Genomic DNA, 23436 nt, shown 5'->3' on the forward strand with positions numbered 1-23436 from the left:
TCTAAACCATAAGTCCATTCTCTTTCTTTTTTTTTCCCCACAAAATTACTTAGGTTCCCGTTTTCTTCAAGAGGGTTCCGGCTTCACATACTTTTCCAAGGTCCTATTTTTATCCCGATTGTTACGCCGTCTGAATTTTGCAATGAATTCAAGTATTCTAGAGATATCTTGGTTGATGGCAGAGTCGCTCCAGGATTGAGGGCTCAGGCCGACTTGTAGCCATCTTAGTCACGATCCTCTCTGGAGGAGGAGGTGTTGTTCTTTTTCTCTTGGTCATGGGTGTAGTCTACTATACCTGTGACAACTTCTACCATTTTGGTTGGTAGTGGAAACTACCGCAATGAGATTTCAAGAAATCTATGCAAGTAATCACACAACATACCACACTTAACACAAGCATACAAGAGGTACATCATGAATGCGTGCATGGACATGTACTTGACATATGACTTGACCATTTTCAAAAAACTTGTAACAAAAACTTGACTTTTAAAAAAAACTTCTTAATTTTTCTTATTCACGTGATCTTAATCAGAACTTGCCTTATCAGAACATATCACAAGATTTGCATCGAGTGATCCTTATCATATCACGAGATTCACATCAATTGATTCTTAACACATGAGCTGTTATCCTTGTTTAGAGGGTGGACACAACACAATTCTCTTTAGAACCGCGTGTTCCTACTAGTTACTGCAGTATCAACGGTCCGTACACTGGGATGGATACGTCATAAATAGAGATTCATATTAACTCGACCTTACTTCGTTGGGTTACATGCCTTATGCACCCACTAGCGTTAGGCGCTTTGTCGCTCCGGCATTCTTTGAAAAGAATCCATTCGAGGCACATCGACGATACTTTGTCGACCAATGGTTACCACTTTATTCTAAAACACTTTAGAGTGGATAGAGGAGTTCCACTAGGACATTCCCCCGCCCTAGCACTTGTGGTCGTGATAAAACCTTTTTAAAACCCTTTTCTTTAAAAACACTTTTCTCCAAATGCATGTGACATGAGACGCATAACATGCGTACTTACACTTGACATATGATGCATGAAATGTCATGCATGAAATAACCAAGCATAACATGTTCAGTTGGTAGCATGATAACATAAATCACATGAGATATCAAAACACATACATGGAACCATGAGAAAGGGGCTTGGCCGAAACATATTGATGCAAATATTAAGAAACATCACTTGAACATGTTTCTCTTCAAATATATTTGCTTAGAAATCAAAGCATAATGAAATGAAACAAAAAATCATGGTATTTGGCCAAGTTCCAAAACTTCTAAGACATAGTATAGCCGAATCATCAAGTAACACAAATCAACCACAATGTTTTCCTTGGAACCGAAACATACTTAGAACACTCTTGCCATTTTCATCTTGAATCAAAGCATACCTTTCATATAATATTCATATTCCACGATGACATAAGCATATTCAAACAAACAAACAAGAAATAACAAACAAAGCAAACATATCAATCAAAATGATTTACACAAATATATACAAGTATTAACCAAGAGTAAGTTGAGTGTATACTTACAAAAATCCACCTAAGGAAATACTAGCAAGCTGTAAATCCGAATGTGCTTCTTTAGAAAGTGCTTAGAAAAATCCTATTTCGTTTTCTCGAGTGTGTGAGGATTTCTAGGGCATCACTTGATCTCAAATCATTTGGACTTTAGGGTTTTTAGGTCAAAACCCCTTCATTTCATTCATGTAGTAAAACAAAACTTGAAACAAGATGCATACACATGTGGTGATCGAAAAACATGGAAGGTATATATCCCCCATCATTCAGCTTCAAGAGTTCCCTTGAAAACCCTAAAATCTTCTTCCATAAGAATGGGTAGAAGTGTGTATTTCACCATTCTCGAAATCTCCATAAGATTGGAAACTCATTTTGAGTTGAGAAGGCGACTTATGTGTACAAGACTAGGGAAAACCGATCCTTAACTTGTCTATTCTTGATGGTGGCGAAGTCCTTTCTCGAAAAAGAATCTCCCTTGTTTGGTCGGAAAGAATGTGCAAGAATCTTCAAGTGAAGGTGTGAGATGAATGTAGTGAAGTTGAGAACACATGTAAAACTCTAAAATGCCAAGAAGAAAGTCTTGCGTGTGGCTCTCTTCCATTTTTATAGAACTTTCTTCAATCCCTCATTGGTTGCTAGAAGTCCATTGCATGTAAGACAAGTGGCATTTCCCTCTTCCTTTCTCTGTAACCGAATGACCCTTGGTGTTCCCCACCTTTGGATTGCATCGGGAAGGCAAAAAGGCTTGGGTGGCGCATGAGTCTTCCCTTTAGCCGAAATCCTCCTCTTCCATTTATGCCATTTCCAATTCCCAACTAAGTGCATTGCACATTAAGGCAAAGAGGTAAAATCACTCCATGTCTCTTCCTTTTTCGAAGAAATGAACTTTGCAATAATGACACATGGCATAGGCGTGTGCCATGCCCTAGCCATCCACTCTATCTTCCACTTCCCAAGTTGATGCTTCATCTCCTAGTGCTCCTTTCCTAGGTGACTCCTCATGTGCCATTGGTCTAAAAAATAACCTAAGTGACAAGTGGCAAGTGAAGAGGTGCATTGAAATGTGGTAGCCGAAATCCTTGGGGCATATTTGTCCTTTGATACAAGAGTCCCTTCATCTAATCTTCTAAAAGCTTAACACATGCTTGACACTTGGCAAATTCTGACAAAACTCTGAAATGCCATGTGCCCCCTTTCAGTTTCCCATGCATCTTTTCCAAAGAAACTTCCTTTCTCTTCCTTAGGCTTCCCTTTCCACGAAATCTATCTAGGCTTCCCTAGACGTGTGGGAAAACGGGTTGGCTGAAAATCCTTTAGTCTTCCTAGGTTCCTTTTGTCCTTTGATTCCTCTAAAAGGTTTCTAACAAGTTTACAAGTGACAAATCCTCTAGGGTAGGCGTGAAAGCCACCTTTTGGTCTTTCCCTACACTTCTCTCTCCCCCTTTGTTATCACGACCAGATTCATAGTGCAACACATGCATGACACATGGCACTAAGGTTTGGGTCATGGACCTAAAGCCATTGGGCTTGGGTTTCTAAATAGGGCCGAAAATTACAAGGCAATCTAGGGTCACTCCCCTCTTGGGTTTAAATCACTAAATCAATGACTCTAAGGCATTCCAAAAGTAACTAAGGCTCTTAAAATGCCATGGCAACTAAGAACAAATTCTATGGGCCATATTTAGACAAACTTAGGTCATCACAGTAACACTGGGTGCACTGCTAGTACTACTTCCCAGCATTGCAATCTGCCCAGTCCTTTGGTACCCATTCAATTAATGGCCGTTACTTATTTTCATACGTTAAAACATTCCTTCATTCAGTCCTTTCTTTCATTCATTCCTTTCAGTCATTTCTTTTTCGTTCTTTCAGTCAACAATCCATTGATTCATAAACATCATTTAAAATCATAAGCTTAAACATCATCTTTCAAGGCATCAATCAAAACTCAATTCACGACATCCTTTTAAGCTTCGATTCATCGCATCATTTAAAACATGATTTAAAAGCATAAGGCATAAACCTCAACATTTCATTTCATGGAAAATACATACAATACATACTACGTAAAACATCCATTCACATACATACAATTATTACTTGTTGCCATGGAAGGCTATACGTACATATACCTTTAAACATTCATACTTAGCATACTTTTTCATAAAACATCATTTCATAAAGCCTCATAAAGAGAAACATTTCATTTTCATTTCATACCATTTATAAAACTCTAAAAGAGTATGAATATAATACTTACTTCAACTCCATGCCATACTCATTTCATGCAGTCCATTCATGTGTGTATTAGATGACAACCTATATGCATAACCTTAACGTCATTCTCTATCTTGTGCATAAGCAACTAAACTTAGAAGACATAAACTACACTTCAATTGGACTTTCCCTACTTGGACACACTCTCCTTCTATCCCTATCTTCTATGTTTTCCTTTATCACGTTTTCTCTTTCTGGGATCCTCTTGAGGTCACCTTTTCCAAACTATTTCAAGTGCTTATCTTTTAAAGTGAATCTCCATGATTCATCTTAAAGTTAAGGCACATTAACACCTCATCTTACCTTTCCTATCAGCCTCATTTTGATGCATAACTTGAACGAACCAAGTCCTGAATCCCAGTCCTAGTTGATACATACGTCCCTTCCTTCATGTATCCTAACCAACACTTCACCCTTATTCTCATCCATTCATACCACACCACTTTAAGCCAACTCTAAGGCTTAAACATCGTGTATCTATGCTTAAGACAAATTATCCATTACATATGGTAAATCTGTCTAGCATATGTATTCAACCATTTTACACATATACCCTACCCCCCTTATCACCTAAGGGCAACATATAATCCACTAACGCTCGCTTGTGTAAACAAGCTCCATACTCTAATACCAATCTTCACTTAAATTCAACTAGATGATCCTTCATGCTACCTATCCAACTTCACTGTTCATCCAAACACTTAACACAACATGACAACATTCACAACTACACCTCCTATCACTTCACGTAGCTCGAAACTACTTCCAAGCTACACCGTTATCCATCACTTCACCTGGCATCTCAACACTTCACTCCTGCACATCTCCTCAATAATCATGTGACTCCACATGCATTCCCTGTCACTTCATGCATCACAGCTACACCTCCCATCACATCACGTAGCTCGAAACTACTTCCAAGCTACACCGTTATCCATCACTTCACCTGGCATCTCGACACTTCACTCCTGGACATCTCCTCAATAATCACGTGACTCCACATGCATTCCCCGTCACTATTACACTGCTTCATCACTCCACACATACTTTTAGCCACAACACTACTACACAGTGACATGCATCACTTTGGCCACATAGTAACATCATAACTACTCGAAGACACTGTTTCACAATTCCTGACACTTCACATCACCCTCCGCACTTCTCAACTATGCAACCATCCAACACTTCGTGATACGCCATACAACGCATCACAACTTCACCACATGAAATACACTTCACGTGCACTCCCTTCACTTCACACTACACTTTGCACAACACAATCCACAATACGACACAGCACACTTCACAACTACGCCCATCACTTCCCGTACACAACCACGACACACACTTCATATCACTTCATCACACTACGAACTCCACAAATACCACATCACAATTCACAACCAACTTCACAATAAAACTAACAAGGGAAAAGGGAGAGGGTTTATACCATGGGTTGGGGCAACCCATTGCGTTGCTCGCTATATGGCATGACCACGTGGCGTCAGAAGCCATTAGCTTGGGCGATGATCGCATGGTCACTGTCGTGACCTTGAAACGAGCTATCTCAGTGGACCGGATCTAGGGTTTGGCAATTAGATCTAGGCTGTGGAGGGTGGCCAACAAAGTGGGGAGTTTGTGGGTGGCAGTTGAAAGGCCATATAGGTGGCGGCTAAGGCCGCATATGGTGGTTGTTTGGGCTGTTTTGGAGGTGGCATGGCTCATGGCTAGAGGGATCTAAAAGAGGTGGTCAATGGGAGGCTCGTGGTGGCTCATGGTGGCTTGGGAGCATGGCGATGCTGGGGTGGCTGAGGTTGTGCATTGCAAAATAGAGCAAGGGAGAGGGAGGCCCTCGGGCTGCTGGGCAGTGGTGGACGGTGGAGCTCGGAGTGAGAGAAGGCTCACGGTGGCCGTTCATGGTGGCGTCGCTGGCACTTGAAAGGGGTTGAGCCCGAGAGAGAGAGAGAGAGAGAGAGTGAGTGAGTGAATGCAGGGAAGAGAGAAATGAGGCCTTAGGCTGACTAGGCGGGGTAGAAGGCACTAGCGAAAGGGCTGGTGGCATCGCGGCATGGTGCGGTGGCGTACGACTGCTGATCTGGGTGAAGACAATGGGAAACCTGTGAGATAGAGAGAGGCTGCGTGAGAGACAGATAGGGGAGATGAGTGGCTAGGTTCGGTAGAGGGGAGGGTTGCCAGCGTGAGGGGCTCAGTGCGGTGGTGGCGTGGTGGAGGCAAATCGAGGGAGGAAGGGGCTACGGGGAGAGAGAGGCACAGGGGCTGGGGCGTGGCTTCAGGGAAGGAGATCCATGAGGTGGGGCCATGAGGTTGCCGATAAGGTGGTGGGGGTGTCGTGCAGCAGCGACATCATTGGGAGAAGCGGAGGAGAAGAGAGATCGAGAGGGAGAGGGGCGTGCGACTAGTGGGAGGGAGGAGAGAGAGGGTGTAACAACACGCTAGAAATTCAAAGGTGGAATTTCTATTGACTTTAGGAAACCCTCAAAAACCCCATAAGTTTTCACAAATCAACCAATCGCATAGGTTTTAGTCCCAACTACCATTTCCCCTAAATGGTAGTTGGGACCACCACAGTGAGAACCGGGAATCGACTAACTGGAAACGGTCGACTAAGCGACGGTGCAACATAGATGATAGTACAATAGTTACCTCAGATTACTACTTGTGTAACACCCGGACCCAATCAAACTCTTTTTTTTTTTTTTATATTTAATGATTTTGTTATTTATTTATTTTGTTCATTTTTTTTTATTTATTTTGTTTTATTTTATTCACAGATAAAATATTTTTCCCCATGTTTTATTTTTTTTTCTCTTTCTTTCCGTCTATGTTTCTTTTTCACCCGTAAGTGTTCGCTTCGTTCACGGCATGCATACACACGCATTCGTTCGCGACATGCACACACACGCACGACTCTTCTTCGTCCGCATGCACGTTACTCTCTTATCTCTAAGGTTTTTTTTTCTTCACCGCCAATGTATATATATATATATATATATATACGCACGTACCTGCATGTTGGTTTACCAAACCTAACTGCTGCAAAACTCCCACGGCATTCTCCACCCATGCATGCACAAAATCACCATCCACAACCATCTTCCGTTTCGATCTCGCCCCTCCTTCCCCTCATCCTCCAACATTGCACGTCGCGTGAAGCCCAGCCGCCGACTTTGCCACTGCTCTGCCCTGCACCACCATACCCCCACACGATCTAATTGTCCCCTGTTTTAACCCCCCAAAACAGAGTAAGAAAATCGCCCCGTTCCCTCAATTTTTTTCAGCCTCGTTAGACGATGGGGAACCACCCAGCCAACCTCAAACCGTCGGCTAAATACTCCAGCCCTGATCAACCGTACGTTCATCATTAGCACGGTAAGCCATGCCGAAACTACCCCTACCCATGCCATATTTTTTGTTGTTGTTTTCCTCACGTTATGCTCCCTCTCTCTATGTTTCTCTATTTCTCATTAGTGGGTCTCTCTCTCATCGCTCTATCCCTTTGTACTTAGCCACCCAGCTACCAGCGTATCCACTGAAGCCACCAGCTTCGACCAAATCCCTGGTGTAGCCTCCTTCCTCTGTGAGCCTCATCGCTGCCTCCTATTTTTTTCAAACTTGAGAACAAGTTTCAGTTTTAGTGGATCCCGATAGTGCCGTTAGCATTTAGTTGGCTTAAATTTCCAGTTTTAGTGAGTTTCCATCGCATGCATTTGTGGTTCCAGTAAACTTATTGCCCTGCATTTAGAGGTGTTTTGCTCTTTATGTAAGGTGAGGGAAGATTAGATCTAGGATATTACGATTTTACCCTTGAGTTACAAGCCAAATCACAAGGTGGTTTGAGTTTATATTTTTTGGTTGGGTTGACTTTTACGATGGGTTTCAGTATGATTACAGATAATTCATATGTTAATGTTACGAGAGTTTCATCTTATATTATATTAGTAAAAAATATTTCTTAAAGTGCTTTAAATTTGTTATTTCTTTCAAAAGAATAATCGATAATGTTGTATTTTACTATGTCTTAGTTTATTATATGGTTGCTGTATAATTTAAAATATTTGGTATAATTATATTATCTAGTATTAGATTTTATAATTACACTTCAATAGTAAATAAGTTAAACTTTTAAATGTTTTAGTCATAGTTATTAAATCAATAGTGATGATTTTAGAAAGTGATTATTTGAATTTTAGGTTTTGAGGAATTTAATAGGCTATTTTAGAAGCGTAGGATTGAATATCGAAATATGAGATTAATTGGAAATTTACGAGAATTATGTGATTATTTTATAGGTGACGATTAATTATTGTTCGACATTTTTGAGAAATTTTTTGAAAAAGCTAAGAAGTTTAGGTAAGCGGGGTTCATATGCTAGACTTTGCATTTGAAATAAAATGAGCTGAGATTATTTTTGGAAAATATACATATTTGATTATGAAAAGATATTTGAACTATCTCAGTTATTTGTTCTGCATTACTCATGAGATTCTGTTTAAGAAGAAATTATTTCCTGTCATGACTGGTGTAGACATGAGCTTATTTTTGACATTCTGTTTCTGAACTTTGAAAAAGAGAGTGAATATGAAATTTGTGCATAAATTATCTTGTGATATGATTTTGTTCTGTTCTGAAGATTTTGTTTAGTACTCTGTTTGGATAAGACGTGATTTCTGAAAACCTTTGGCATGACTCTCTAATTTTGAATTTGATTCTTTTTTCGTTCTGTTAAGTTACGGCCCTGCCACGGGTGATGATAGTGGCATACGACCCAACCACGGGTTACAATAGTGGATACGGCTCAACCATGGGTAATAATAGTGGATACGGCCCAACCACGGGTAATAATAGCGGATACAGCCCTGCCACAGGTTATAGTAGTGGTCTCTATTTTGAGTACACACCTTGGTGACGGAGTGATTTATGTTCTGTTTGGTTATCCGCAGATTGCACAACCCTACCACGGGGGTTATACATGGCTTCTGTTCTGATATGATGTTCTGATGATGATGATCATCATTTATGCTATGCCAAAAGGATATTTTTTAATGAAATTATTTTTAAATCTTCGCTCTGATATTTTGATAACATGTTTTGCTTCCGCACTCTGAAAATGAAAATATTTTGTTCTGCATTCTGATTTCTGTAAATGCTCATGTTTACACACTAGTATATGTCATTTGCTTACTGAGTTGTTGATAACTCACCCCTTATCTCCATATATTTTTCAGAAAATTTTGATGGTTCAGCTGAAGAACAAGAGTAGGAAGTTTTAGCAAGTTGTGATGATCGAAGTGGAATAAGTGCCTGAGGGTACAAGTGCTTATTTGAGAGTCGTAGTTAGTAAACTGATTTTATTTTTCGGGTATTTTGATTATATGAGTTAAGGATAATTTCGAGTTTTGGAGAGTTTTTAATTTAGGTTATTGAAATTTTCTTTATTGTCCCATGGAGGAACTTAGATATTTGGATTGATTAAATGGATCAATATTTTATGGGATTTTCTGGATTTTATAGTTGTGTTATTTAAGTTGATTTTAGGTGTTAAGAGTTAACTCTCCGGACCTCGAGGATCGGGGTGTTACAACTTGTATTTGTGGAGTTTAATCTCCAACACTCTTTTGATCACAACCATTTTGGACTAGTGTTGTGATCTCAATTGTTTAGTATATTATGTATGATGTATGTTTTAAGTATTTGAGATATTTTAGTTTGGTGCATAGTATTGCTAAGAAAAAAATTATCTACTGCGAATATTGCATAATGTTAGATGCATGTTAGGAACATTTCATCTTATATATCATGAATGGGGGGAGGTGGGCATGTAACCTTGTGTTGTATGTCTCGACGCTTCAAATGTCCGTCCTATCCCAAGCGGAATTTGGGGGCATCACAGGGTGGTATCAGAGTAATATGTCTCTTGGTTTAAATCCACATGTTCTTAAGAAATACACCAAATATTAGGCTTGAAATTTAGTCTTCATTAGGCTTGAATTCTTGAAGTATGAGAGATAGTACGTGGTTGTAATATGTGTACTTGTGTGTTTCAGGAAGTGACACATGACTTGAGGTAAGATACCTCGAAACCCTAAGGGAGCCACAAATCAGGAGAATCAGAATCCCTCGATGGATGGAGGATTAGCTGAAGTTGTACGTCTGCTGACTGACGTGCTTAGACAACAACAACAAGCGCATGTACCCAGACCCGAAGTTAGGGGTTGTTTGTATGAGAAGTTCTTGATCCACTGTTACCTGAAATTTTTTGGTAATGAAGGGCCACTAAGAGTCGAGAAATGGATTATGGATCTCAAAAGGACTTACGAGATCTGTGGATGTACTAAGGACCACAAGGTTCTATACGCTGGATACCCATTCCAAGGAGAAGCTGGAATATGGTGGGATACGCGAAGGTAACTTCTGATATAGGAACTAGGAACCCTCGTTGCTTTGACATGGGAGAGGTTCAAAGAAGAGTTTGACAATAGGTTCTTCTTGGATTCTGTCAAACAGTTGAAAGCGCAGGAGTTCACGACTTTAACTCAAGACAGTTTGACCGTAGAACCTTACGTTGCTATGTTTATGGCATTAGGAAGGTTTGCACCACACTTGATTTCTACTCAAAGGATGCAGGCGCAAAAGTTTCAAGCAGGACTTCAGCCAAGGATCCGTAGCAAAGTAGCTTGCCTAAGAATAGAGAATTACCAAGAGTTAGTAAACGTAGCGGCAATAGAAAAGGCTAAGCAGAGACGTCTAGCGATCCAGATCAATACCGAATGAAAGAGAACTTCACTATATGCTACAAAAGAAAATCCAGAAAAGAAGAAGATGTCTACTGGACCAGATAATAGAAAAGGCATCGAGACTGGAAGCTCGATGCCAACCGCATACCCAATATGTGGGATGTGCAGAAAGAACCATGGAGGCAAGTGCAAACTTACTTTAGGACTCTGTTTCAGATGTGGCCAGCCTGACCAGTTGATCAGAAATTGTCTCAAAAGAGGCTGGAGAAATGGAACTGTTCCCAACGAAGATTCCAAACCAAAGTCACGACCTCCAGTACCAGCTCAAGTGTATTCAGTCACTCCTAGAGACGCAAATGTTGACACCATAGGAACTGAAGGAGTCGATGTCATCGCTCGTATTTTTTTTTTCTAAGACCTATTTATTGTTAAGCTTAATTAAGGTTGATTTGATTTCAATTGATGGTATTATTGCATTGTTGTTATTTTGGGGTAATGTCAAGTCATTGAGGTTTGTAACTTGTACGCAGTTTGAATCAAGCGAGTCCCTATTTTAGTGATTGTGGTATTGCACGAGAGTTCAGTTCATACTCCGAATTGTTACCAGGTGGTGAGAGTAACAATTCTCATTAGGAGTATTTCTATCATACCAATGTAGATATAGAATACATTTTAGTAGTACGAGGAAGGATATTCAAGGTTGATGAATTAGTATCTCGCGTATTTGAAGTTTGTTTTGATTCTGAGGATGCAATGAAATTTATGTTCGGAAGAGTAATGTGTGTGGGAGAAGCTTTGGCCTTAGTAGGAATCACTTATGATAATAGTTTTATCCAGTCACGATTAAATGGTTTATGGCGAAACACTTTCTTTATGGAAACATAGATCGCCCTTATATGGGGAGTAAAATCTTGGTCTTAAGGATTTACGTGAACAGTAGGAATAGATTCTTTTGATTAGAGTCAGAATAAGAGGCAGCTTATGATGGATAGAAGAGTTATGTGAATCATAAGAGAGAAGGTCTTGAGATTAGATTAATACCTGAATGATTATCGAGGTACCACCTAGGAGGAGGAGGAACAATTCGTTTTGATTATGGAGATGAAAGCTAGTCCAAGACAGATGGAATTTCTTTAGGAATTAGAGAAAGTGATTTCAGTATGTATGGATTAAAATTTTCTAACTAAATTACAAGAAATTACAAGGACACTTGAAGTGTATTGCTTTTATTTTTCTAAGGAAAAGTTTTGAAAGATTATCCACTTGAAGTTTTAGATTCAGAGAGTATACCGGTATGACTCAACCTACTTTGCGGAAGGGCTCCTTTACCAATTGTTGATTAGAATGAGAGACTTAAGGAATGAAAAAATTTCCGTGGTAGCGATTTCACTTAAGCAAGAATTTGGTATCCTAGAAGGTCAGTCTAGAAGTCAATAAGTTTAGGTAGTAAACTTTGGGAGTGTTATACCCATCTTTTATATGGTGGTAGTTATTTTGTATAATCATGTGATGGTTATAGATAAGAATAGTGTGGACTATGAGAGTAAGGCTTTACTTCATGAAGAACGTTACTTGCCTCTACACTTGATTACATGGGTTAATCGGAATAGCTGCAAGGCTAGGATGGCACAGGATCAAGCAGAGTCTAGTGGAGTAGCAAAGAAGAGTGCCACACTCGCCAACGCTGTGCCTGTGACGTTACGCTCATCCATCTCATCAACTCACCGTAGACGTTTGCTAGTTGAGGGTCGGGAGCTAGAGAGCGAAGATGAAGAGGTCATACAACATCCCGACCCAGGTTATGTATGATTCAGAGGATGACACGTTCAATTATGGATAGTCGGTTTGGTGAGCATCATCTTCTCCTTATCTTATTGATAGTTACTTCCGTCGATTTTGGGGAAGAAACCTTTTTTTTTAGGAGGGGAGATTGTAACAGCCCGCTAGAAATTCAAAGGTGGAATTTCTATTGGCTTTAGGAACCTCGCGAAAACCCCATAAGTTTTTACGAATCAGCCAATCACATAGGTTTTAGTCTGTCAACATAGTACTATCACTCACTTTGGTGCTAGAAGTGCGATTCTAATTATTTAAAGTAGTTATAGGCGTTAGAATGTGTTAGGTCTGCGCCATTTGACTTAGTTGATTATTTAGGATTTTATGGCTATAAGTCCATTTTTCATATTTTCAGACGAAACGCCTGTTCGAAACTATAAAATTATTTTTAGGGGCACTTTGAGACTGAATTTCGATAAACGATTTTCACTGTAAGCGCACCAATTATAGTGAAACTAAAATCATTTAGATAAATTTTTTTTCTACAATGATAATATTTTGGGGCTTCCAAAATATAAGAGGCTTACTTTAAAATCAAGCTTGGTTCAATAATACTGAAAATACCTCATTTAAAATATTTCTTGGACATTTAAAATATTTCGAGGGTTTTAAAACACTGAACCCCATTTAAAAATCATCTGTTAAATTAAAAACACGACTCAAAATTTAAATCACATAGATGAGACTCGTGACCAATTGAGAGAAAAAGGGGTGGACTATTACAGAATCTACTTACAAAGGCTTCAAAAAATTCAAGAAAAAAGGTCAGAAAAGCTATCTAAAGTCTCTTCTTGAGTTCTCTCCAAGAAAGTGCTTCAAAAGTGACAAAGATGTATGTGCGGGTGACTATTTGTGTCAGCCAAAACCATGCCCAAAACCATGGGATACAGCACACGATTGTCTACCTTGAAGCTGTCTTGTGATGGGGTGGTGGTGAGGTGGTTGATTGCCCTCTCATCAGCCATTGTTTGGGGCTGACATGAGCAGTGGAAGTATACTCATGGTAGTGAGGAAAATTTCTCAAGAAGCCTTACATAAGTGGAGCTTTTCAGTGGACGTAATCTGATTGGGCCTTTGAAAACGACTAGACTGCATGCCACATGGCACTAACACAAAAGTTATTATTCACTATGAAAATGATGAAAATAAATTTGCACCATAAAATCCTAAATAATATACAAAACTAGGTGTGCACTTCGTTTTGCGAATTTTGACTGATAACTGCCTCGAATAAATCGAAACGAATTTTCAAACAATTTTTTTTCGAAAAATGAAATTGTTTTATTGCTTTGTAAAATCTTAAATGTTCATCTAAGACAAATGGCGTAAACCATAAACTGGTGTGGAATTCCTTCGGTTTACAAAATACCATCAACATATTTCAAATGAGAGCTAAGTAACTAGTTGCCAAAGTGAAGTCAGACACTCAATGTCGATGGTGCCAACCTTATGTTTATCAGTTTTAGTTTTTAGTTCATGTCAATGTCATGTCATGCTATTTGCTAAGCATGTCACGCACACTCATGTTCATGTCATGATGCATTCATGCCATTTTACTATCATGCATTTACACACTACTTAGTCAGTTGGAAGTTGACTTGCTGAGATATGTAATCAAATCTCATTTGGTAGTCCGAACTACAATCCCCCTAAAAAAAAAAAAATGGTAGACTATGTGTCAGGATCTGAAGAAGCAATTGAGAATAGACTGGATGAGTTCGATTAGGCCCTAACGCAAAGACGAGGAGATTATTGATTCAGTTCTCCAGTTTAGATAGGATTTTCGCTATCTTAGCCGGGTGTGTGAGCAACTCAATGAGTTAGCACTGTTGTTATGTTATTCAATACTGTACTTATGGAGCATCGTCTCCAATACTTATTTATGTTACAATCATGATGGATAGATTTTGTAACATTACAGTTATTAGTCTATTATGAAGTTATGAAGCATGTTATATTTTGGAATATAGTTTTTGGTACAGTGTTATTTATTAAAAAAAAAAACTCCACTATGTATATTGTATATTGTTTGATACATGTTAGGTGCATTGTATCTTTAACTGTTATGAATGGGGGCAGGCAATTTTGTGTTGCATGCCTTGGCACTTCAGAGTTCGTACAATCTGAAGCAAAATCTGGAGGTGTCACAATTCCCAATTTTTGGCATTAGAAAAAAATGTTGTATAGCTAGCTTTAGTTCCGTATACTCTATTTTGTATGGATATACATGTAGGATAAGATTGATTTTAGTTTACAAGCTTTGGTTTTTGGATTTTTGTAACCGCCAAACTCTTTGGGTAATATGGTATTCCTCCGTCACATAAGAAGAAGTCTTTTAAGTCTGAAGTAACTCATAAAAAGTTATCCCCATCTAACACTCCCTTGGTGCAATCCACTCCTATACCACAATGAAGAAGCTTAGCTGGGAGGAAATGCAGCGCAGATGGGAACATGGATTATTTCTCAACTGCAATGAATGCTTTATCCCAACACATAGATGCAAGAGTCCTTATGCTTTTCTGATCGAAGGAAAGCCAAGTGAGGAAGGGAATGATAGCTTCAAATTTTCCTTCATTCCCAACCCAGCTAATTAAAGAAGGGCCCAATATTTATTACATGCACTGGTCGGAACTGTCAACCTCAATGTTAGGCGAGTAGTTGCTTCCATTAAGCAACTTCCAATGATAGTTCTTCTCATCAATGAGGAAGTTGCATTAGTTCTAAGTTTATCTGCCCTCTAAAAAAGTAAGCAATAATAAGCATTCTGAAATTGAGTAGATGAGATTTTCGTAGAAGTTTTAAATAGCTAGCTTTAGTTCCTTATACACTATTTTGTATAGATATACATATAGGATAAGATTGATTTAGTTTACAAGCCTTGGTTTTTGGATTCTTTTAAACCGCAAACGCTTTTGGCATAAGGTACTTCTCGGCCATGAGTAAGAATAGAGTTCCAAAGTTTAGGGAATCTTCTCCCTAAAAAGGTAATCAATGGTATGCATTCTGAAATTGAGTAGTTCAAATTTTCATAGATATGTAACTGTATGGAAACCAGAGATTCACATACATAGACTCTGAACGATAGGAAGTAAGAGCATATAAATTGAGTAGCGCATTATATTTGTATGCGATGTAGTGGACTTCTAATTTCTAAACTTATGCAGTTGGATAAGAGGCTTGCATTGCTATACCACATAGGCCTTCCTCTGCATCAATATCTCTTTGCATCCTTATGTACCCTTCTTCACCCCATTCAGTACCCCATGAGTTCTTCACCAACCAATACTTGGTCCCGTCATTAGTGATCCCATAACCAACGGCGGTAACACCATGGTCTAGGCTAGTGCCACACTCTCCTGTAAAAATACCACTTGAATAAAATTGAAAATCAGAGTCTCCAGCATCTATGGCAACAGAAATTGGTTGATGAGCTACAGCCTTAAGAAGTGCCTTTTCGCTATTGGCCGGCACATCTTCATAACCATTTATCTTGGCTGCATGGTTGGCTTCTCCCTTTGTATTGCAGGTTCCATCAACACCCTTGTAAGGATAGTTGGCTTCTGTAGTGAGGCCTTGATTATGTTGGATGAACTGGAATGCATTGTCCATCAAGCCACCACCACAACCTTGGTCAATTCCTTTAATGTCACAGTCAACCAACTCTTGCTCAGACAAAGAGATTAATTGACCAGTTGATAGCTTAGTAATTCCCTCCATGGCTGCTACTGCTGAAAATGCCCAGCAACATCCTACATTTCATCACAAGAAAGAGTTAACAATCTTACAACGAGCACAATTCATTTAAAAATTAGACACTTACCACATTGGCCTTGGTCTTTGATGGGTGTTACAGCTCCTTTCTTTCTCCAGTCCATTGCAGAAGGCAACACAGTTACATTTTCATATTTGAAGGAAGAAATCTTTGTCGAGCATTCATGCCCCATGAATCTATTTCACGTCGCTGTGAACTCTTTATTTGTAAGATCTGCAAATTGGTTGATTCCTAACTTGTATGGTTTGGTTCCTGCACCATTAAATGATTCTATGTATGCAGCATTCTCTTTGAATATTTTGAAACGCTTCTCTTTCTCATAATTATTCTCATATACACGTCCATAATGAGCCATCCATTGCTCATACTTCTCATCCATTGCTACATCTTGGAGGGTGCGAGCAGCAGCTTGAGAAGCCAAAGCTCCCAAAATGAGGATCAAAGCTAAAGAAATGCACTGACAATGGTTAGTGAACCCCATGATTTGTACGGGTTGTAGCTACGATTTGACGAATTGGATGAGTGATTGGCATACATGCTCAAGTGGTTTATATAGAGATAATCCTGCTTGGATTGCATACTAATCTATGGTAACACTAGAGGAGGACTTGCTCATCATCGTGCTCGAGAGAATTTCCTGATTTGGATCCATATATAAAACTATCTAATTTGGTTATTTTCAATTGCGGTTTTGTAGTTTCTTGTTACTTGTCTCTTTATGATCAATTGGTCTATATTTTTAAGGTTCAAATCATAAGTGGATATGTGCTTTGGTTGATAGCAAGTGGTTTAGTATTTTGTAATAGTACTTGGGTCTTTCACCAATCAAATCTAAGCAAAATGGTCTCGGCGCCGCAACATTCCGTTTATATATTATATATAAAAGAAAAGTTGCAACACAAATAGACGCAACATTGGATAAACGATGTTTGGCAAGTATTCTATTGTCGGATGTCAACATCATTCTAAAACTTTGGACTTCCTCTATTATTAAAAAAAGAATGGACTCCTTGTCCACCTTAACATGAGCATATTGTAGACTCGAAGCTAGGAATTTGAGTATCCTTCAACTTCATTTGCAAAAGTCTTATACTGTTGGGCTAGTTTAAATCCCCTATGATTTGGTTATGTTTGTTCTCCTTGTATTGGCCTTAACGTGATGGGAAAGACTGGAAGAATATGTATGATATAAGATATAATATAAATATAATAAATAAACCTTTCCATCTAAAATGTATAACTTCTATAATAATTGGTGGATATTCAGAATTTGGTAGCATATAATTCCTAGCATATGGGCTACGTACAAACACCCAGATTTATTTTACAAGGTTTGACCAAAAATAAGGATATCCCCAAATAATGGCTAAAATGGGATAGACTACTTTAGGAAGATCGATGGTTTAACTTTGGGGACAAAGGTTTCTTTAGATTTTTGTATGAACGTACACCTAAATATAAGTTCATCATCATCAGCTTATATCAGATGAATTTCCTCACTAGCCAAACTCAACGTACATCATAGACAAACCGAACTGTTATATCGAATTTTGCATATCATGAAAGTAACAAATCATTTATTTTCAGCGCTTTCTCATGTCTCGCATTGTCGATTTTTCTCTTTATCATAGAAAATACTTCGGACGGATAATTATATGGGATCTCAATCTTTTTCACGAAGACCGCCAAATTCATAAATCTAAATCTTATTCCTTTTCTTTTGTTTGTTAACAAATAGGAATTTGTTTGAACTGTAACACCCGGACCCAACTAAGCACTATTTTTATCTATTTATTTATTTTTAGTTCTTTTATTTTATTATATTTTCTTCACATGTTTATTTTTTTTTATTTTAAACACCAGATTTAATTTTGTTTTCTTTTCTTTCCGTTTTTATTTTTCTATTTTCCCCTAGGTCTGCCTCTCACCCACGGCATGCATACACACGCATTTTTCGTTCACATCATGCATGCACACACACGTCTCTCTCGTCTCTCTAGGGTTTCACCTCACATATATAAAGATACACTTTCACCTTATACCCTTAAGAATTACCCTGTGCCGTCGCTGAACCACTGCACAGAACCACCCAGCCCTCCTAGTTCGACGCCAAACTCCTTTCTCCACGTAAAAACCGACTCCCATCCTTCTACCGTAAGCGGCCACCACCTAGGCTCAAAACCACCATGCGCCACCTCTTCCTTTCAACAACCTAGCTCAAAAGACACGAACCACAGTGCCATAGCACTGCCCAAGCCCCACGAGAAACCGAACAACCACCATCGAAGGGCAGTCCCACTGCCAAGCCTTCCATGCCGCAACCCACACGGCTGACCCCTTGCACGACAGAAAACACTAGCCCGAAGTAGAACCGACCACTGCAAGCCTCCATCGGCAGCCACATGACGCTACCGCCTATCGTCCCGTAGCCTCTTCTGCAAGTTTCGGTTTCCTTTGTTTTTGGATACAAAAACAAAGCAGCTTTTAGCCACCATAAACCGCTGCCATACGCTCCGCCGAGAGCTCCACCACGTTGTGACCCCACCTCAAGAAAACCACCGCGGTTAGCACTACCGCGAGCCACCCTTCTCATGGATAACCCAGCTGTGTTTTCCCCTATTTTTAGCCACCTGAAACAGAGGTCCACCCACTGCACCGCACCGCACCGCACCAGCCACTCCAAGCAGTCGCCACTCGCTCGGAAAAGGGCGCTGAACACCCTCAGGCCACCTCAGCCCGTAGCACCCCCTCACGGTGAGTACCTCCCTTGGTTACTCCTCCCTTTCTCCCCGCCCTCTCTCGCACTCACTTCTCCCTCTCTTTTTCTCTCTTGCTCAGCCCAACTCGACGGCATCTCCCCCACATTCCTGCTCCTCAGCCGCGCCGCCACGGTCCCACCAGCCAACCCCATCGTGCCTCACCCCTCGACGCGTGCCTCGGTTTCCCTTGGGTAAGTTCCTGCCGCCGCATGTGTTAATCCCGTTATTTGCATGATTTACGCTTATAGGTTATAGGTTATAGGTTATTTGCATGATTTACGTTATTTGCATGTAAATCCCGTACTTTATATATATATATATATTATATATTGAAAGTTTTAACCTAGGTTGGGTACTTACTAATTTTGACCTAATATATATATATATATATATATATATATATATATATATGGAAGGTTGGTTTAACCTAATGTTTTCGGGTGAGAAGTTTTATTTTTGGGGTTTATGTTTAAATGAGTTTTGCTTTAAGTGTCAATAAATATTATATTTGTATTTTAATAATATTGTTAATTAAAGGAAGTAAACCTATTTTTAAGAGAGGAGTTTTTCATGACTTATTTTATGGAAATTTTAGTAACTAATGTATTATTTTTATTTATAAAATATTGTTGGTATTTTAGATATTTTGAATATTAATTTTTATTGAGTTATATAATTATCATAATACTTATTCGATAAATTTTCTTACTCGGTATGAATTCGATTAAGTGGATATTGATGGTTGTAGAAAATGATGGTATTTTACGGTTATAAGGATTTTTAGGTATTGAAGGATTAAAATAGGTTATTTTAGAAGTTTAGGATTAAATATCGAAATGTGTGATTAATTGAAAATTTACGAGAATTACATGATTATTTTATAGGTGACGATTAATTATTGTTCGAGATTTTGAGGAAAATACCGAAAAAGCTAAGAAGTCCAGGTAAGCGGGGTTCCTATACTAGACTTTGCATTAAAATAAAATGAGCTGAGGTTGACTTTTTGAAAAATATACATATTTGGTTATGAAAAGAAATTTGAACTACCTCAATTATTTGTTCTGCATTATTCATGAGATTATGTTTAAGAAGAAAGTATTTTTCATCATGACTGGTGTAGACATGAGCTTATTTTTGACATTCTATTTCTGATTTATGCAAAAAGAGAGAATATAAAAATTTGTGCATAAATATTGTAAATATGCTTTGGATCTATTTTGATTACGAAGATAAAATGATTTTATTCAGTACTCTATTTGGATAAGATGTAATTTCTGAAAACCTTTGGCATGACTCTTTGATTCTGAATTTAATTTTGTTTCCGTTCTGTTCAGTTACGGCCCTGCTATGGGTTATAATAGTGGATACGGCCCCACCATGGGTAATAATAGTGGATACGGCCCAACCACGGGTTACAATAGTGGATACGGCCCAACCACGGGTAACAATAGTGGATACCGTCCAACCACGGGTTATAATAGTGGATACGGCCCTGCCACGGGTTATAGTAGTGGTCTCTGTTTTGAGTGCACACCTTGGTGACAAAGTGATTTATGTTCTGCTTGGTTATCCGCAGATTGCACAACCCTACCATGGGGGTTATACATGGCTTCTGTTATGATATGATGTTCTGATGATGATAATCATTTATGCTATGCCAAAAGGATATTTTTGAATGAAATTATTTTTAAATCTTCGCTCTGATATTTTGATAACATGTTTTGCTTCCGCACTCTGAAAATGAAAATATTTTGTTCTGCATTATGATTTCTGTAAATGCTCATGTTTACACACTAGTATATGTCCTCTACTTATTGAGTTGTTGATAACTCACCCCTTATCTCCATATATTTTTCAGAAAATTTTGATGGTTCAGCTGGAGAACAAGAGTAGGAAGTTTTAGCAAGTTGTGATGATCGAAGTGGAATAAGTGCCTGAGGGTACAAGTGCTTATTTGAGAGTCGTAGTTAGTAAACTGATTTTATTTTTCGGGTATTTTGATTTGATGAGTTAAGGATAATTTCACGTTTTGGAGAATTTTTAAGTTATGTTATTGAGATTATCTTTATTGTCCCCATGGAGGAACTTAGATATTTGGATTGATTAAATGAATTAGCATTGTTTCGGATTTTCTGGATTTTTAGTTGTGTTATTTAAGTTGATCTTAGATATTAAGAGTAAATTCTCCGGACCTTTGGGATCGGGGTGTTACAGAACGTTATGATATAAAAGTAAAAAGTATGTAGAACAATGCTTGTAAATATGAAATAATTTTGAATCTCAAGCCTATTTAAAGATGTAAGCATATTAAAGGAAAAGTAAAAAATTTTCAGTAATGGAAAAGCGATTGAAGAAACTTGTAAAATACTCAGGTTGGAATGAGTATTGATGTATATTCCACTAACTGAATTCCTCCTAGACAAAGCTTTCATAGGCAGAAACTCTTCTGCAATATTTATTTTATGAAAGAGGGTTTCTAGCATGAGTTCAAATTTGTGATGAATTACAACAATTCTATATTGATTGAACTCGTGTTAACATTAATTTCTAGCTGCAAAACCATGTAATTGTGCACTAAACTCAAATCCTTCAACGGGAAATTCGAACATGAGAGAGAGAGAATTTCGCTTTCCACTCAAACATAAGAAACAATATCTCTATGTTGATACATTTTTCAAATGGGATAGGAGGCCAAGAGTACGGTCGAATGATCACGTTGATATGATGATCGAACGTTCATCCATAAAATAAATAATAAATAAAACATATATAATATAAACAAAGAGGGAGACACGGAGATTTACATCCACAGATTTTTGGAAATGAAATCTACTATGTTTGGTGGTTTTAGAATATCTCATGGCCTCTTATAGCTCTCAATATAAAGAAAATGGAGTCTTAAGGCGGTTGATGAAGACGCCTTCGCTATAGAAATCTGGAGATGAGAGCCAATAATCTAAGGAGAGTGAATCTGTTCTTTTTGTGTATAGAGAAGTCTAGAGATTTGTAGAGATTATCCCCTTTTATAGAGGTCTCACTCCTTTGGAGTAGCTGAGTGCTAGTTGCCTTATGTCACTCTTACCATATTTGTATTTGAGTTGATCTCTTTTGCTTTATCTCTTTCTTGTCTCATCTCGAACATCGGACTAGTTGATGTTTTCTATTGGATATTTGGAATTATTTTTTAGTTCACAAGCTATTGACTACAAACAAAGAAATATAATAGAAAAAATCTACTCACCATCCCACATGATGTGGCATTTAATGATAGGTTCACAACTGAAATACAATAAATAGTCTCCAATGATCTAATGCCGTATCATGAGATGATGAAAGGATGATGAGAAAATGGATGATGAGTAGCATTACACAAAAACATCAACCATCATCAACTAGAAAGGTTCCTATAAAACAACATCAACTTGCTTCGAGCACTAAGAATTGAGGTGAAGGTTTTGGTGTTCTTTTTTAAATAACCTCCTCCCTTTCATAGTCTACCACCAGCACATTTACCCTCATCTACTTCACAATAACCATTTGGATACAAGAACCATTTCGTTTCATCTCATCTCATTATTACAACTTTTCTAAATTCTCATACAAAATATAATAAACAATTTAACTTTTTCAAATTCTAAAACAATAATAATATTTAAAAATAATATTATAACAATATTTTATTTAACTTTCAACTTCCATCTCAACTCACTATCCAAACCACACTTTAATCACCCTACTTTCTCCGGGATGGGTGCCTCAAGTACATTGTTTGGAGGTAACACTAACGTTCTAGCAGCATAACCTTTCTCTTTGCTAACTCCATTAACAGCTGGAGTATCTATAACTTTTTGATTGGCTTCTACAAATTAGAAAAAATAAACAATATACTAAATTAGTGAGACTCTAACACAAAGCTTGACTAAAAAACATTGTTCAAAGAAATTCGATTGAAGATGCTACCTTGTTCTTCTCTATTGCTATTTGTGCATGAACTAGTGTTGCAAGGCAAGAATTGATAGATGAGCAGTGACCTTGCATGAGAGAGAGAGAGAGAGAGAGAGAGAGAGAGAGAGAGAGAGAGAGAGAGAGAGAGAGAGAGAGAGAGAGAGCTTGCATAAAGTTTCCCTTCAAGATTGAGAATCACAAGTATTTGGTCCCAAAAGAAAACATCATTTTTATTCATGAATCATCACTACAACAAAAGAGGTTTTTTTGGGACAAATTTTTTAATTCATTTCATCCCTGAACAAAATTGAACAAAGCCATTCGATAGTGTTCGAATGGAAAGTCTTTTTTTGGGACGATTAAATTTCATCCCAGATAGATGATCGAACCGTTAGATCTTTAGGATATCCCCAAATAATGGCTAAAATGGGATAGACTACTTTAGGAAGATCGATGGTTTAACTTTGGCGACAAAGTTTTCTTTAGATTTTTGGATGAACGTACACCTAAATATAAGTTCATCATCATCAGCTTATATCA

The 23436-nt window shown here is 38.3% G+C and overlaps 1 long non-coding RNA gene and 1 pseudogene across 1 annotated transcript; both read right to left on the bottom strand.

The window, feature by feature from the left end:
• Window positions 1–2788: 2788 nt before the first annotated feature.
• On the bottom strand, window positions 2789–22640 carry LOC121250498. The gene is made up of 3 exons (XR_005937799.1): window positions 22486–22640; window positions 18938–18940; window positions 2789–2799 (listed from the first exon to the last, which is right to left on the bottom strand). It is a non-coding gene; the product is annotated as an uncharacterized LOC121250498 (long non-coding RNA).
• LOC121250497 lies at window positions 15577–16673 on the bottom strand (annotated as a pseudogene).
• Window positions 22641–23436: the final 796 nt, after the last annotated feature.

The sequence above is a fragment of the Juglans microcarpa x Juglans regia genome, chromosome 2D (assembly GCF_004785595.1).
Source record: "Juglans microcarpa x Juglans regia isolate MS1-56 chromosome 2D, Jm3101_v1.0, whole genome shotgun sequence".
Lineage (NCBI taxonomy): Eukaryota > Viridiplantae > Streptophyta > Magnoliopsida > Fagales > Juglandaceae > Juglans > Juglans microcarpa x Juglans regia.